Raw genomic sequence first — 12,499 nt, 5'->3', positions numbered from 1 at the left:
TTTGAGTGTCATCCTTGTACTTACAAGCTTGGCAGAAGGCTTGGGCCTAAAGGATCCTGAACACAATGTCCCCTCCTGAAAGGCACCACAGCAAGTGCTCAGAAGATCTGAGACCAAACATACATGTGGTGTTTTCTGTACATGAGTAAATCTTTGGTTTGTTTCTGATTGCTGTATTCATTTTCTCTTAAATTTGTTTAGCATCTCAGCCACTGCAACCTCCCTTCTGCATCCACTAGAATTCTCTTACTCTGTTTTTTTCCTCAAATATTGCCTTTCTTTTTTTTTTTTTTTTTTTTTTTTTTTTTTTTTTGTTAAAGTCACTGTTTCACTTTTGTGTGGGCAGAAAAAGAGATTTTGTGCTGACAATGTTGTTTAATTGGCATCACCACATGTTGGGATATTTTTAGAGAGAAAAAAACCCCAAGTTCTGAAACATTTTATATGTGGAAAATGAACAAACGAAAGCATTGTAACTAGAATTAATACTTAGATGACCATTCTTAAAAACAAATAGTTATTCAATGTAAAGAACAAATGAAATTAAAATAATTTTGAAATTTTCCTCAGCACTTATAAAACTTCTTTGATTCTGGCTGTTTTAAAATGGTTCTGGTTATGCAGACTGGAAAGTGAAGGAATGTATACAGACCGTGTAATTCTCTGTGAAAAGAGAGAACAGTGAGACTGGTATTTCCATTGACTGATTTCTTAATAAACCTTCTTTAGAAGAAATTGGAAATGAGTTTTCAGGACTCAGTCAACTTAAAAATTATAAGCAAACACAATGAAGATCTCAGAACATAAAGCCTATTTAGGCAAGTAGCAGCTCCATCAATGCTAGACAGAAAGGGCAAGTGAGAGTTTAAAATTAAAAATCTGCGTTCTTCTGAACTGAGAGCTCTAATTACAGTCTGTAAATCGACCATTAGATAAAAGCATTTATTTTGCCAAGAAATTTTGGGTTCTGTAGTCCTTAATGTCTCTTAAATTTACCAAAACCACCAAACACAGACAAGGGTCAGAGTGTGCCCCTCTAGATCTTACACTTCTGATTACACCATCTGCATGTTTTCCAGATGTTCAGTTCACAGCCAGCCAGCCAGTATGGGACCTCCTTGTCACCATTCTCCACAGCGCTGTGCCACTGGGCTGCTCCATCCAACCAGTGGTCCACAGGGGGCCAATTATCTTGGCACCTGGGCTTCTGCCAGCCAGTTTCTCCCTTCAGGGAGACGGTGCTTCAGATTTAGCTATTGCAGGCAGGTTACCAAAACTGTGGATCATTTTGATTTGCACGTGCTGCTGGGATTTCTGGCACTGTCAAACTGAACGGCTACATCAAGAGAAATGGTTTGGAAGCAGACAATTATAACTCCTCCAGATAGACTTTTAGAGCAAGGAAGTTGTATGGTCCTTCTCTTGTAATACTTTTCACACTGCTAATCAGAAAGCCACAATTAAGGGCTGTGTTTCAGCATCAAGTGCAGAGCATCTAGAGGACAGCAGCATACTTTCAGTCTTCCATACAGCCAAGAAGGGATTAGGAGACTCCCAGGAGAGCAGATGTGCTGGTGCTATTTTTCTACCTCTTCTATTTCATTCTTCAGGACTCAGAGAAACCTCTTTCTCCCTGCATACAGGAAACTCACACAGATTCTAATAAAATAAGAACTCAGTAGGGAAGCTTTTGTATGTGCATTTTTTGAATCATCATTTCACTACTCTGCAATCTTACAGCTTTTGATAAACCCTATAATCCATTGAAGCTAACAGTTTTGCCTGAGTGACTGTCCACTGCCTACATTACTGTACAGATGCAGTGGTGGTGGTGACACACTGATCATCAGTAACTACTGGGACACTGTGAAAATGTCCAAAGGAGTGTCTTTCAACATGTCCTGAAGGAAGGGGCCTCCTGCCTTTCTTATAAGACACTGAATATAATTTCCCTGTAAACATAAAGTTTATCTCCAGTTTGTCCAAGAGACATAGTAATGGTGTGATTATGTGGCCTGCTGGACTGAACTTCATATGCAAAAGTCAGTTGCATAGCAAATGTTACCTTAAGTAACAAAATTATCTTTTATACAACAAGGTAGATGAAAAAAGGGGAAAGTGGGTCCTGCAAAAACCCAAGGGTCATCATCCTGGTATTTCCCAGTGGGATAAGAGAGGAGCAATACTGCACTTTTTAAGTCTAGGCTTTAGAGTTATGAGACAACTTGGGCTGACGGAGGATGAGAGCAAATAAAAGCGTCCACTGACATTTTCAAGTATACCTCAGCCTTAGCAGCTTACATTCCATTTTCAAGAGGTCTTCCAAGTCTGGCTTTCGGATGTTTTGAGATGCCTATGGGTACAGAAAGGCATTTCTTGAGAATTTCATCAGCAATGTCATTAAGCACCTAAATTCCTCTTAACACAGGAGGCACAAGGAACCTAATGTTTTTAAACGCTGATAGATACCTGTTTGCACCTAAAAATCTGATCCAAGTGTCACTGAAAGTCAGCAGGACTCCCATATGTCCAGTCACTTAGATACCTAACCCCTACTGATGTAGATATTGTCAGGTTTACTTTTGTAAGTGGGACCTAATTAATTTTGGAGTACCTACAGCATGATCCCCTCCATGCCAGTGGGAGTATAACCCCAAGGAGGAGGACAAGTGAGCTGGGGAAAGTGTGAACTATAATGTGTGAAGATGAGTTCTATGCATGTTTTTATCATGGAAAACAATAGGAAAATTCTCATTGCAAAGGTCCTTCTATAGGAAATGAGTGTCACAACAAAGAAGTGCAATCTGCAGGGCAAAAGTTTCAGAGCAATCCGAAAAGCTCTAGTGACTTAAATCACTGTGAGCTGATGGTTTTTCGAAAGGGTTTAGAAGGAAAGAAAATATAAAACTTCGCAGGCATTTCTAACGCTGTGGAGTATATGCAGAAGTACAGCAACAGCTTCTGGAAATCCTCTTGCATGTTAATTTGTTCAGTTTTTCAAAGGGGCCAAGAAAGACCTGGGGAATTGAAGATGACTTACTATTGTACTTAAGAGAGATAAAGACTTCCTCCTTAGCAGCAGATAGACTAATCTGTATCACAATACATTGGAGCACTCCTGCTTTATTTATTTTCCTTGGGGAAGGTGGGTTCCAATAAGAAGGACATTTCTTTTGCAGCATTCCTCTGAGATTGGAACATATTAGAATTACCTTTTCAACATCTTGTTTTTTACTGCAGTACTTTAGTGAAAATTATCCTTATGTATGCCAGGATAAACCACAACTTTTTGCATCATAGGTAAGAATAAACCATAATCAGAGTTTAACATCAAAAATCTCTGTAACACACACATTTTTACAATATTGCATGCGTTCAAAACATAGACTGAAGACAATTCCTAACTGCCTTTTCATCTATTTTTCTTCTCCATATAGAAATTGCAGAGATGCTACCAAGCTAGCGCCTTATCAGCCTGGCCAGCATAATTCACAGCTTACTGTTTGCAGAAGATAATTTATTTAATCAGATTTGTTTCTAACTTGAGAGGGCCATCCTGGTTGCACATCAGAAACTCAAAATGGAGCAAATCTGATGCATTCCCTTGCAGAACCACATTGGACAATCAAATATTAAAACAAGTCATTATTATTAAATAGTCTCAAAGCTATCCTGAACCTTAGCAATGGCCTTAATGTATAAAGCCCCTACAGACTCTCCATACTTTCTTTAGTGATGCTGCAGGCACCAGTTCATATGCAATGACATTGACTGCACAAGCAAGCTATCAGACTTTGCACAGTGTCAAATAAGTAAAGCAAAGATGCAACCTCCACAGTAGCATTTCCTACTTGACATTTAACGTTTAATTAATGATATTTAGTCACACAACCCAAATTGCCACTTCAGAGAGTGTTGTGGTGTTTTAAGACCTTGACACAGTTATCAAAGATCCAGAACACAATTCTGTGGGGTTTTGTTGTTTTTTTTTTTTATTATTCCAAATACTAGGTTAATCATGGAAATATAAAAAGGGAATAAACATAACTAGGTACTACAACCTTCTCAAACATAACAAAATATTCACTTATATGTCTTATAAAGTAAGTGTGGTGAATAAAGGAGGAAGTCTGAATGGGAGAGGGTACCTGGGCACTGTGTGTGAGAATGTTGTTGCAGGATGTATTATATCCCAGAAATGCAACCATCAGAAATTTACTAGATATTTCTTGTTGAAGAGTGGAATTCACAAAAAAATATTTTGCTACAACTCCCAGGGTGGTATTTTACATATATACAAACACACATGCTCATACCAAAACTTTGTTTTGTGGAGTTATTAACTGCTAAGGCAGAAATAGAGGTGGTCTCCATATCCTGAAACTACTACTTTCTGCCCATCTTTTTGTCCATCATTTTTGACATCATAGATCAGTTTGGGTCCCTAAGCCTGACGAAGCGCAAACATTTCCCTGCAAGACTTGTGTTTCTCAAACATACCCTTCTGCAAACCTTTCTTTCTGTTTGCACCATGGCGAGTGATACCTGTAGACAGAGGAAAGAAATACTGAGTACAGTCATCTCTCTCCAGTCATGTACCAGTTACCAGGTTGGCGCAGCTGCCTCACACAGACCTTTCTCTTCTGAGAAGGTCTCTGCAAGAGCTGCTTCCTGGTCCTGGAGATCAGTGATCTGGCAGTTTTTTCTGCTCCAACACATTGTGGAAGTACAGAAAAGACCTTAAATTCAAAATTTGTGGTAACGTTAAGATGCTCAAGTGAATAAAATAAAGAATTTCCTCAAAAAGGAGTGTAAGTGGTTTTATTCCAGCTTTGGGGGTATCTCTGAACACCCTGAACAGTAGAGCTGACCTCTACTTCCTAGTGTCTGCACACAAAAAAAAATTGATTGAGAAAAAAAAGACATTCTTTAAAAAATCAACTCCTTTGCAACTTAATAGGACTCTGATCACCCATGTAAAATGAGTCATGTTTTATTGCAATCTTCTCTAACCCTGACCTCCTTCACTCAGACACACCTCATGGAAAGAGAGGTGGAAGCACCATTTCAAGGGCAAGAAGCAGGTAATAATATTAAATGGCCACGGTGGGACTGCAGCAATGGATTGAGCAGATTGGATTTGCCCAGTGCACCAAAATGCCCATTCAGTCCTCACTTCTTTACAGGCTGCCTTCCCAGTCCCTCTGTGCTATATTTCATGGTCAAATTCAGGTGATGACATGGACAATTTAGTGTCTGAGTTCTTTCTAACCCAGGACATGGTGTTGTAATTACACGCTCCAGTGCAGGCCTGCATTCCGAGATAACAAACAACCTTGTAAAAGAGGGGGAAAAAATCCTTTAATAAAGTGCAGTTCCCTTCTTCATGGGCTGAGAAAGCCAAACAGCAAAAGAAATTTCACTGCATCACTGTGTACCTGGAAGGGCCATTCAAAGAGAACCTAATTAACACCAGAAATTATACACCAAGAGCTAATGACCGCTAAAAGCACAGTTTCTTCCTTCATCCTAAATGTTTTGCTACAGGCTTGATGCAAGTGCAATTCTCATATCATAAGTAGTTCTTTCCCAGATACATTACCTCTGACAACACTACTTCGGTCTCTGGTCTTGCTCGAAAAACTCCTCATTGAGCAGCAACGGCTCATTCCATAAAGCAGTTTTCACACAAGCAAATTATATCCCAGCACACATTCAATAAATCTACACCCAGATCTTCTGCATTTCCATGCTTTGGCCTCAAGACAGTGGTAAATGACTGTGGGTTAGGACTGTAAAGTACTGTGGGATGCAAACCACAGGAAAAAATGCCCGTGTATCAGAAGGCAGAAGAAGCAGGAGAGTAGAAGATCGCATAAATTTTCTCTTAAAGATATAATATAATAATTTGATAGGGGCGAGATAGAGTTCATAGGTAGCAATATAATTACATAGCTGCTTTAAAAAGTTGCCTTTTCATTTTGCCAGGATCAGCTTTAACATTCATTAAAAATGTGACAGCTGTTGCCTCATCTGTTTGTTGAAAAACTTATGGTTACCACTGACTCAGGCACAAGGTAGATGTCTTTATGGATCCTTCAGCTCTTAGCATTTTGTCCAAGTATGAAATAACAAAACACTTCCACTTCTGGACTGGGTTGCCAAATTTTCTCATTCTGTCATTGCTAGATAACAGTCCTTGGGTATTTATGTTTTTTAATTTGAGCCTCTTCCTACTTGTTTTTTCTTTTGTTCTTCTAAGAATCTATTTATACATACGAATGCATTCACAGCAAACATCCCAAAAATCAAGTCAAGACAGAGTATTCATGTATTGTTGCAGAGAAGACACCCCCTTTTCCCTTATATTTTTTCAAGCTCTGAACAGATGTTATTTTATCTTCAGGCCAACTGGAACAACAGCTCTAAGAGGTATGAACCATATCATTCATCTCAGCACAGTGTTAATTCAGGGTTGATCTATACATAGGCTGGAACTAAAAATATACCCATCCTATAAATCCTACCTGCAGTTCAAGTGTGTACATGAATATTTTGGAGGCTTATCCACATACTAACCTGATTTTGTTAGTAAATCACCACCAGAATGGGTGATAGACAAACCCATATGTCAGTTCCAGTGTTTTTGCTGCAAATCTGATGGAGATTTGTTTAACAAAGACCACTCTGAACGTAAAAACACAGCATTGTCACACCAAGATTCACTGGTAAGTTCAGATTTAAACTCAAGTAGCTATTTTGGTTCCAGTTTGGGTGCACATAAGCTCTCCAATGCCCTGAGATAACAGTTTAAATGTCACTAAAATTAACCTTTTCATTCCTAATCACAGGACTCCGTAATTTATTTACTGTGCATCACTCCATGGGCACATATAAACAGTCATAATAGACACAATGCCTCATGTTTCTCCTTGTGTTTCTCAGTGAAGAACCAAACTCACCAGAGCTTTGAGCCCTTCTGGGATATAACAGACTCAAGGAACTCAGAAACACTTTACATCATATATGAACCTCTACACAACAGGGAAGAAGGAGAAGGAAGTAATATTCCAGCCACTATCTCTTCCTGCCTCCTTCGTGTCATTTCTGCACAGTTTTGTCTTCTTTGATGTCCTGTAAATGCATTCACACATAATGAGGGAATCAATTTGAGTTTCCTGATTTTAAGCAGCAGCAGTAGTAGCAGCACTTTATGCCCTCTTCCCCCTTTTGTCCCCTTAACAAGAGGGCATATTTTGCCATATGCAGAGGGCTCATCCAATCTGGCATTAAGTTTTAAGCTTTAAGATTGACAGAGGTACAAGTGTCAATCTAACTGTAGCAACAGATACTTAATAGCAGACATAAAATTCAGGCTAGGGGATTGATGGCTCTACAGTTGTAGTTGCCTTTACAACTGCTTTGTCTAAAAGCAGCCAAGCACATTCACTGAAAGCTGGACAGCCTTGATATGCTGTGCTCAGAGTAGTCACAAGGCAGTGGAGAGGCCCTCAGGTACTGTCCCAACCTGGAAGGGCTGCTCTGGTTCTCAAAAAGATATACTGTCCTGGAGCCACCTCTTCTTCTCCCCAGACAGCCTGCAGACAGAGACAAAGAACTCGGACTTTTCTCACGTTCTTCCCATAAACATGTCTCTCTTTCTCCTCTTCAGAAAATGATGGAAGAGGAAAAATGTATTTGGGGTGCAGGGAGGAACAAGGTGGTTGTGGGCAGAGACTGGAGGAGACAAAAAGAGCAGAGTGGACATTCACTGGTGGACGTGAAACACAGCAAGAGAGCAGGTGGAGGAGAAGACAAAAGAAGCAGAGACCAGGCAAGAAGTATCACTAGGAGTTTGGGCATGTACAGTTCACAAGAATGTGAGGACACCGAGGTGGAGAGGAAAAGAAAATTAATTTCCAGATGAAGATAGAGCAGAGAGGAAATGGAAATGAAACAGGGAAAGAATTAAACTCATGATGGCAAAATGCTGGCCCTAGCAGAGAACTGGCACCACACCAGTGGTGATTAATTACAGTATCTTTTTATTTTATCGAAGGCTTGTTCCTTTTGGAATACAACAGTATTTTGGAATACACGGTTTCAGTATATGCAGGCTCTGAGAATAAACATAAAAAAATTGTTCCTCATCCACAGCACTGCAAACATGACTTTAGCACTCCATGCAAGAGCTGCTTTGTATTTTATGGGCGCTGGGCTTCAAAAGCAGGCTTGATACATAGGGAGATGTTCTTTAAAAGCCAGTAGAGTAGAACTGCTAGTGATGTAGACAAAAATATTTACAATATTTATTATGTGATTGAGCATGTTAATAAACACACCCAAGCCCTGTGCACAAGCAATCACTGACATATTTTCACTGCGGCTTTGGAGCCCAAATGCAAAAGTGTACAATAAAGCAGTAGACTGAGATTTTCAGGCATGAGGGAACAATGAAGTACTGCATGATGAAACAAAATTGGAAGCCATTATTACATCTTCTGGATTCTGAAAGTAGATTTTTTTAAAGAATATTTTAATGCTAAATGCTTTTTTGAAAGACATCATAGAAGCTTGCTTTCAAATGAAAGGGGACAAAAAAGGGATCCTTCCCTTTTGAAATGACCAACATTCCTAAGAACTGCACTTCACTGCAGAAGTTTCCAATGACAGCAAATAATATTTTATTGGCAAGATCTCAAGTGGTAGGCTGCACTGCACATCAAAAACTGCTATCTGATGGTGATTTCACATGAGGAAAGAGCATCTCTTTTGCCAAGCCATTATCTTAAGCCTATGATAACAAAACTGAAATGATTCAATACAAAAGGCATGCTAAACAGCAGAGATAAAGTTAAAGAATTAAGTTGGATGATGGCCTTGCAATTCAACTAGCAGAGGATTTAGATAAATGTGACTGGTTTTCCATTCATTTCAATGAGCTCACTGATATAAGGTTTGTAATATAGCTACTCACACACACAGAGTAAAGGGAAGAGTACTATAGCTGTATACATATATCTACCAGATGCTGAAATAAAAAATACACTAATGAAGTTGCCTAACTTCAAGGGCCTGTTGAAGGTTAAGATATGTGTACAGGCCAGGAGTAAAGTTAATATATTGATGTATCGAAAGTTTTAAGCATCACTACAGATGCTCATGAAATATGATTGCCACAAAAGTCCAAAAGTCAATTTTGAAAAATTTTTTTGAAACCAACTTGTGGCATTACATGTTAGAGTGTATAAAGAAGCATTATGGATGAACAAGAGTTTAAAAAAAAAAGAGAAAAAGAAAACGGAGAGATGACAGAACTTTAACAAAGTTGTGTTGATTCATACGGGTTAATTCTTCACCTAGGATGAAGAGGATATGTAACATCTTCACCTAGGACCATCTAGGTGAAGATGCTCCAAGAAAAAGAAAGCACTCAACAAGTAAGATCATTGATTTGCAACAGCAAGCAATACCTTTACTAGGTGTTTCAAGGAAACAACTCCATTTCTGGATGAGGAGGGAGATTAGGGACACTGTTCCAAGAATAAGAAAAAACAAGTATTATCAAGCTCTGTCCCCATCTTTCTTCTTCCATAGTCCATTTTTCCTTCTTCTCAGACCTTCTATCCTTTGCTAGTCCAGCTAAATAATCTGGGAGAAAAGAAAGAGAAAGAAGTTCCTGTCTTTCTTCCTTCTCTATACCACAAAACTTTCTCATCTTGAATTACAACCACAGCAGTCCCTTTTTTACTGGCCTAGCCTCCCACAAACTTCTCCCCGCTAAAAACAATGTCACTAAAGATAAGTTCCAGGTCCATAGTTTTGGCCACTAACCAGTGACGTGCTACCTTAAGTCTTATGAAGGGGTCCTCCCACTCCTGCCAAATGTTCTCCCTTTCAGCTGTGGGTATGTGATGTCCAGGCTAATCCCAAATCATGAGCCTCAGTCAACTCATTTTTAATCCCCTATGACTCTTGCAGACGCTGTAAATCTTCCACACCCAGCATAGCATCTATTTCTTGGCTGTAAGAAAAGTAAGCACCAGCCTTCCTCTAACACACCCATGCTGAGAGAGTAAGATAGCTGGTGCAACAGCTTAATGGTATGTTTGCTCAACTTAGAGGGTAGAAAAAAAGCCAAATACAAAAAGCCTGTTACAAGAAGTAACTGCTATAAAGCTGTGGCTGCGCAGAGAAAAAAGACCCCACTCCTCTTCTTTCTTGGTATGTTCCCACATTTCCCCAATGCCTGAAAGTTCCTAAAATGCAAGGTGTCCTCTTAAGTGCACTCAGACTTCACCTCCCTGACTTTGTAATTATTTTAGCTAGTCTTAAAATAAATGGCCTTGGCATCTTTTTCTAGATTCATCAGTGTTTATTACTCCATAGGAAGGTCTGTCAGATTGAGATTCAAAGAATTATAACCTCCCTTGTCCCAGGAGCAAAACCATTCCTTGAAAAACAAACCAAAAAAAACCCCAGTGAAATTTCTCTCTCAGGCAACCTTTCTTCAGTGACTGCCCTGTGGTCTCAGCAAGCAGGTAGAATAGCCCAAGAGCAGTATCAATCGACCCTTCAGCAACTTTACAGGGACATTGTCTTAAACAGCACGTTTCCATCTGCTGTAAACCTGTCTTTTCCCTCCCCTCTATTTCCCTACATCCACTATATAGTGACAAGAGAGGGGACAGGCATTTGCCCCTGTACTAATGCAAACCAAGGTCACACAAAGCAGTGAGATCATTAGAAAGCAGAGTGGGGCTGCCACACACGTGAAGATCCAAGGGTGATCCCAGCCCAGGTAGGGACCTGGAGATGAAAGGCAGTGCCAGGAGCCTTATAACCATTTCTGTTGAGACCCCCAGCCAAGGTAAGGAAACTGTCCAGGGTCCATCTGGGGATCTCAGTAAGGAATAGCTAGAGAAGGGGCCCAGAGACAAGACTGGATATGAGGCAACAAGATAGGTTCCCAAGCTAAAACAGAGCCCACGGCACATGGGCAGTGTTGGCGGGTGGAGTGACCTTACTGCTCAGGACTGATAAGGCACAAGTCTTACGAGGAGCAGCTGAGGGAACTGGGGTTGTTTAGCCTGGAGAGAAGGAGGTTCAGGGGGGACCTTATCGCTCCCTGCAACTATCTGAAAGATCACTGCAGCAAGGCGGGGATCAGCCTCTTCTCCCTAGTAACAAGCAATAGCACAAGAGGAAATGTCCTCAAGTTGCACCAGGGGAGGTTTAGGTTGGATATTAGGAAAAATTTCTTCATGAAAAGGGTTATCAAGCATGGGAACAGGCTACCCAGGGAAGTGGTTGAGTTGCCATCCCCAAAGGTATTTAAAAGATGAGTCGATGTGGCATTTAGGGACATAGTTCAGTGGTCGACTTGCAATGCTGGATTAATGGTTGTACCTGATGGTCTTAAAGGCCTCTTCCAACCTAAATGATTCTATAATTCTATTCTAGTGCATTAAGGACCCTGACAGATATATCTTACATAACTTAAAGTGAATAACTTTTAAAATTATGTCTCTGGAGGAACTCCCCAGCAGTGAGCTCTAGTCCCCAGGCTGCAGTTTTTGTACTTCCCACACAAAGCATCAATGAATTATTGGAGAACCAGCACATAACCTCAGTAATAATAATAACAATGATGTATAGCCCCTTGTGTGTTGGACTGAAAGAGGCGGTCACATCTTGGGACTCCTCAGCAGAGAACTGTGGAAGTCAGATACTGCCAGTGGAGGGGAGAGGTGATCCCATGCCATGCCAGGACACCACAAAGATGAACAAAGAAAACTGTTATATAGTTTTTGTGTGTTTTTTTTTTTTAATTTTCCTCTGAGTTGAACTATTCCTTTCCCTGAAAACAGATCTGTCCATTTACTTCAATTTTCTGGAGCTTTAATGCATCTTATGCTTTGCAGGTATGTTAACTTGTGGTGTCTTCTGCATCTCAAGCTTGGTATATTATACAGCTCTTAATTTTGACATGTAATCATGTCAAACATCTGTAAAACATCTGGACTGCAAAGCAACAGTCTCTTCTCTCAGCAGATAAGGAATTGTCCTACATTAAGAGGAATGTTACTCCTTTCATTTTCTCACTCACTGACTTCTCTAAGAAATTTCTCTGTCCCCTTTCCTGCCTTTCTTCTTCTCTGGAGTGTTAAAAGGCAAGAGCTCTTACATTCCTGTTCTTGTAACCCTGACTTACCTCCACTCCTACCACGAATGAACCCTTCTGTGGACTCACAACACCTTTTTTCTGCAATCCCACTAATGTGGGATCCCTATTCACCCTTTGTCTGAAAAAGGACACATGTCTTTCATCTGAACATCTCACCAAATGGGCTGCAGGCCAAGGTGCTACCCCACACAGGGCAGGCAGGTGACACTGCACAGTGGTTTTTTTTCACAGAAATTCTAAGTAACATTTCTTTTTTCTTGGTTTCTGTCTCTGCATATTTTACTCTGAAACATAACTTTGCTATATCCTTTC

The sequence above is a fragment of the Pipra filicauda genome, unplaced genomic scaffold (genome assembly GCF_003945595.2).
Source record: "Pipra filicauda isolate LSUMZ 115617 unplaced genomic scaffold, ASM394559v2 scaffold69_size3009148_pilon, whole genome shotgun sequence".
NCBI lineage: Eukaryota > Metazoa > Chordata > Aves > Passeriformes > Pipridae > Pipra > Pipra filicauda.
Note: the sequence above shows the minus strand (reverse complement) of the source record.